Source organism: Urocitellus parryii, chromosome 1, assembly GCF_045843805.1.
Source record: "Urocitellus parryii isolate mUroPar1 chromosome 1, mUroPar1.hap1, whole genome shotgun sequence".
In the NCBI taxonomy this organism is placed as follows: Eukaryota; Metazoa; Chordata; class Mammalia; order Rodentia; family Sciuridae; genus Urocitellus; species Urocitellus parryii.
Window position 1 is genome coordinate 178,757,333 of NC_135531.1, and position 5,916 is coordinate 178,763,248.

A 5,916-nucleotide genomic window follows, 5' to 3' on the forward strand; every position below is an offset into this window, starting at 1 on the left:
TTGCTGTAGGGTTTGGCATTGATTTGCAATCTGCAAGTTGATGGATATTTAGGCTGCTGGCAGCTGGGTGAGTGAGAAGTGACTCCGAGATAAGAAAACCCCTCTCCAGTATTTACAGCAGAGCTCTGAGAGTCCAGACAGTCTTCTGAGGCCTCCGCCAGGTCTGGGAAGGGGGAGCCTGCAGTGGTGGGTGGCCCAGGGTTCTGAGATGAATGAGGATGTCCCAAGCCAGGAGAGGGGAGCACTTGAGGCTGAGTCCTCGAGACCTGGGTTCTCCTTGTGGCTCTTATCCAAACAAGCTATGTGACTCCGGGCAAATTATTTCCTCTCTCTGAGCTCTTTATTTCATAGACAATAATAATACAGGACTCGGTCTCAACTAGAAATGTCATAAGATCAAATGAGCTGACATCTGTAGAAGGACAACACAAGATTTTCACATCTCCACGAAAATACCGACAAGCCCCTTTGAAGAAGGAGAGGAGAGGGTTCTTCTAGCAGCTGACAATCGATAGCCTGGCTCAGGATGGAGGGTGGGGTTGCCATGAGGAATCAAGGAATTGCATATTTTAATTATCATATATTTTTTTCTAATGCATGTTAAGATAGTCATGAAATAAAATATGTGATCTGGCAGCCTTCGCTGTTTAGCTCTGGCTAATGTGCAAATATAAATGCGAGCATTTTAAGTGCTACATGGTCAAGATTATAAAGCTGCTCATCAGTGTCTGGTGTTTAGGGAACATGAGCAGAGCACAGGACCAGTCATTTTTTATGTCACTGTTTTATTAAATCTCAATCTCATGGTGCAGGGTGCATTGCTGTCCCCATTCCCCAGAGCCAGGTGGCTGGCCTTTGTCCACTGCACACCATGAACAAACGGACTTGGGGAAGTGTGTGGCCTACTCAAGTTCACCAGGCAGGTGTCTTGGGCTCCCACGGGCCCCTGAACACTGGGGCTCATGCTATTCCCACTATACCTCACTACCATGTTCTTCCTTGGGCATGTACCTGGGGGCCTTATGCACTCAGGACTCTTGCAGATGCTAACTTAAATGGTCTTTGCCATAATAAGGCACGGGGTGGGGGGGGTCGGGGAGGGAGAGGATGCTATAATGACTACAGATTTATCCAGAACGAGGGATGATTCTGAAAACAGAAAGAAGTGAAGCAAGGACATCGGATGGCTCTAAGGTCAGAGCAAATTCACCGGTTGGGATTCTTCATAGCTTTTTCTGTGCTAATGTCTTCCCACCTGTCAGAGAAAGGTGAATATTGAAATGACACCTTAAAGTAACACTTTAAAGTCATCCTTTCTAGAAAAAAATTTTTAAAACCTTGAAATGAATTCAAAGTTCTGGAAAAATTACTATAAGGTAGAAGATGGTCTTTAAACCTGAGAAAGCACACCAGAACCTCCCCTCGTTTGGGTAGAAGTCATAGAAAGGGAGCCAAATGTTGTAAAACGTGGCACCTCAGTGTGGACAAACTTCAGGTCCAAACTGGGTGTAATGGCGCAGGCCTGTAATGTCAAAGATTCTTTAAGCTGAGGAAGGAGGATCATAAGTTCAAGGACAGCCCCAGCAACATAACAAGGCCCTAAGCAACTGAGTGAGAACCTATCTCAAAATTTTAAAAGAGCAAGGATGTGGCTCAGTAGTTAAACACCCCTGAGTTCAATCCCTGGTACAAAACAAACAGAAAAAAAACACCAAAACTTCAGTCCAGAAATAAAGAGGAGCAGGGTGGGTTTGGCATCTGTGGGCCACTAAGTGCCTGGGCATATTGTGTGTATCTGGAGCCTTGTTATCCACATCCTAAAAAGGGTTTGTTAATGTCTTCAGAGGAGATAAGAAATATGATCATTTTAATTAAGAATCTATGTATCCCCAATTTTATTCTTCTCCCTTAGCTTTCATGACCATTTGACTTAAAGTTAGTTTTCAGTACCTCTTTTGGGAATGCAAACGGCCTGAGAGCAGAGACTCTGCCCTGCTACAGACCCAGCACCCGGATCCACAGCATTAACATGCCATAAGCGATTGGTCGAATGTGGGAACAAATAATGACTGAATGATTGACCTCACTCAGCTTCATAGGAAGGGATTCTGACTCTCTTGTTCACTTATTCATCATCAGTATCTAGAGCCTGGACACTACAGCCTCTGAACAAATGCTCATTGGAATGTGCAAAAATGCTTTTATAAACAGTGAAGAAGCACAGGAGCTAAAATGAGATGCACACATGTGAGAGCAGCCATCTCCTTGACCCTGGAAGGTAAGCAGGTTTTAGCTACCACTTTAACCCACTTTGCTTCAGCTTCTGACCTTGGTCAACCAATAGGTTATCTTCAAAACAACCGGCATGTCATGTCTTAGTAACAGCCGCTTCTAATAATGAATTTGGTGAATGCTTCCAAATCCAAGTGCCTGCAGAGACACAGTCAGACTCAAACCAAAGGTGAAATCACAAAGGTAAGCCCAGCGCCCAAGGCCTGCCAGAGAGAGCTACAAGAAGGACCCATTAAAGCCCCAAAATGATCTCTGTGCTAATAATCTAAGCTACCATTAGTGACTTAAGGCAGAGAATTTTTTTTTTAAAATGCTAGAATGCATATGATTTTTATCTTGCCATTATCCCTGTAATCACTGGTCCTGATTAAAGACTTCTGCCTTAAAAGATGGATGGTCTCAAACACTTAAGTATATGGTAATCTTTCACCTCTTAAATGCTGTTTCTCCCAAGACATTCTTGCACACACTTCAATTTAAAGACCAGCAATTGTCTTTTCTTAACTGTTTGAAAAACACTACAGGATTGGGTTGGAGGAGAATGATAAAAAATAATAATTCTAAAAACCTCCCATTCTGTCTAAGGATGTTAAATAAGCAGTTAAGAGGCTTGTCACAATATATATATATTTTTTTGCAATCAAGAGTAAAATATTTGAAAAAATGCCAAAACATGTTAGTGCTTGTTTCTCCATAAATACACAGGGCAAGATAGTCATCAAAAAGGAAATGTTAGGGTATCATTCATTTTACTCTCTAACATCTAGCTAACGCCAAATGGGCTGGGGTTCTCAGGGCATTCCTGTGGAATCAGATTCCCCAAGTTTCCCTCTCCTCCTGACCCAGTTGTCACCTCACTAAGATGGCGGACCTCTGTGGTGGGGGATACTTTCAAATCACTTTGGGACAGTTTCCATCTCAGACTTGGGTTAAAAGCATAGTAATTGGGGCTTGGGCACATCCAGAGAGCCACAGAAGTTCTTTGCGATAGATGGGAGCTGGGACTATTTTTAAAGTCTGGTAGCAAATCCTGGGTTACAACAACAATTGTTTTATCAGGAACATCTTTAAGAGCTGCGGGCCACAGTGAATATCTTTGTGTAAATCTAGATGTTCCTCTTTTAACTTTGCCTAAAGCAAGACACATCTTCCTCCAGGAAGCCTGATGTGCAAGGCCCCCCACAGTCTGACTTCAGGCTACATTTTCAGGGTCATTGCTGCATTTCTTGGAGATGAACCCACCTGCTAATCATCCCTGTCACTCACTCCTTCCAGACACCCTGTTCAGGTGGCCTTGTTCCTGCTGTCCCTGGCCCCTGTCCTCCCCCACCCTATTTTTTCAGACCCTACGTATTCATAGAGCCCTATTTAAAAGAGATCGTCTATCCCAGTGTTCTGGTAACTCTGGTCAGTAGTAATCAGAGTTTCTTCTTGCTCTCCTTCATGGGCTGTGGCTCTAAGCACTTGGGGCTTGTATGAGAAGCTTTAGTTCACCTACCACCTGTCCTTTCACCTATCACCTGTCCCTCCAGACTGTGAGCTACAAGAGAGGAAGGATGGTGTCTTTGTTCCAAGTGTCCCCGCACCCAGCACAGGGCCAGCCTGGCACTCGGCAGGGCTACTGTTTGCTGACTGAAACCAAATTCTGCTCTGAGGTTCTAATTCTGCCACAGAGAGGAGGCACCTGGAAGCCTCAGGGTCCTCCTTTCCCAGCCACACTCTCCTAGTTCCTTCGCCTTTGCACCTCATTTCCAGGAGAGTGAGGGATGCAGGAAGGTTTGCATTCCAGTTCTGCCTGCCTAGTGACCTACAAACCATGGAGTTACCAAGATCACCATTTGTCTCTGCTGGATTTTCCTTAGCTGTGAACTGAGAATAACATAGCGGAGGAATGGCCAGAGGATGAACGGCGATGAGGAGATAGGCAGTACTGAGGCCCATCTGGGAGGCTATTGCTATCTGCAAGCAACCATGCCTTATCCTGCTGGAGCCTTGGGGACTTCTGACTGGCCAGCTGGAGTGTCAGTTGGCCTGGGAGTTGGTAGACAACTGTGTTTTCATCTCCCTTTTAGCATTTCATTGTTATCAAGTCCTATTAGCTCAAGGAGGACTCAGGCTTCCACTCAATTGATGCCCTTTGAGGGCTGACAACTGAGGCTCACCCGTGTTCACCAGGCAGGTGTCAGCATGAGAGGGTGACTTTCTGAGTAAAGGCACTAAGAGGGCTAATGAAATGAGAATGTGGGAGGGCAGCACATGGGTATCCCAAACACCCTGCTGGGTGCTACAGGCCACTCATTCTGGAGAGCAGCAGACATAGATGCAAACCCAAGCTCCAATCAAGTAACTTAGCCTCTCTGAACCTTGATATGTTAAGAGCTTCTGTTTCATCTGATTATTATAAGGACTGATACAGGAAGAACCTGACGATAAGCAAGGATATTATAAGAATCAGATGAGAAAGTCTGCAAGAGAAGGACTTTGTATATATGGCAAGCTCAGTCTGCTTTTCTGTGTTTGGGGACACAATGATGACAGTCCCCTGGTATGCTCCAGCCACACACCTGGACCAGTCCCCATTTGTCTTTCTCCCCTTCTATTTGATCTCCCATCTCCCACTCCAAATATCTTCCAGTTCTATTAATTTCACCTCCCTAGCTTCTCTATCTTTTTTTTAGTTCCCTGGATGCTGTAACATGCCCCGCCCCCTTCATAGCCTTTATCATTATTTATGATTCCTATTTATTTCTGGTTTTATTTTTTTCCTGCTATAGCAGGTATTTTTAAGAACTGGGGACTATTTTTCTCACCATTGCTCATTCCCAGTGCCTAAGGCAATGCCTGTTACATGGTAGATGCTAAATAAGATTTTTGCACACAGAGATGGATGACTGAATGAATGAGCCCTGGACTTAGCTCTTGGTGACCTGTCTGCCCTGTAACCAGAGTGATCTTTTAAAAAACCAAATCTGATCACATCTCTCTCTCTCTCTCTGGTTCAAATCTTTCTTTGACCCCCCCCCCCCATGGTGATTAGGATGGATTGTAAATTGTTTAGACAATCTCATAAAACACCCATTGCCCAGGTCCCACTTGGTTGTACCTTGTCTTGTTCTTAAGTCATGCACCCTCCAAACCCACTGAGCTCCTGAGCCACCCTGCTTCCCCTGCTCGCTTGTCTAGATCCTTCTGCATCTCTCTCTCCAGGCCACCACTTTACCTAACTCCTATGGGTCCTTTAAGGTTATCCCCAGCACCCCTGCTCATGGGCTAGGGCACATCCTCCAAGAACATATGTTACCTTGTGGTTGCCTCTATTTGAGCCTTTCGTTGGTTCACTGTCCATCACATCTACTAGCCCTTGGACTTACTGAAGACAGAAATCATACATTTACTTTAGAGTCTTTTCTGTGCTGCACTGGGCTGATGCGTGACGAAGTAATAAAACAAGTAAGTGTATAAAACCACAATTCCTCAGGCACAGTTCAGCCAGGGTCTCTCTTTTTTTTTTTTTTTTATCAGAGCATCTCATACTGAGCAGCAATACCCAACAGACTGTAGACTGCACCACCAAGAACACAGGAACAGGACCATTAGGGCAGCAGTGACAGAGCACCCGGGCTG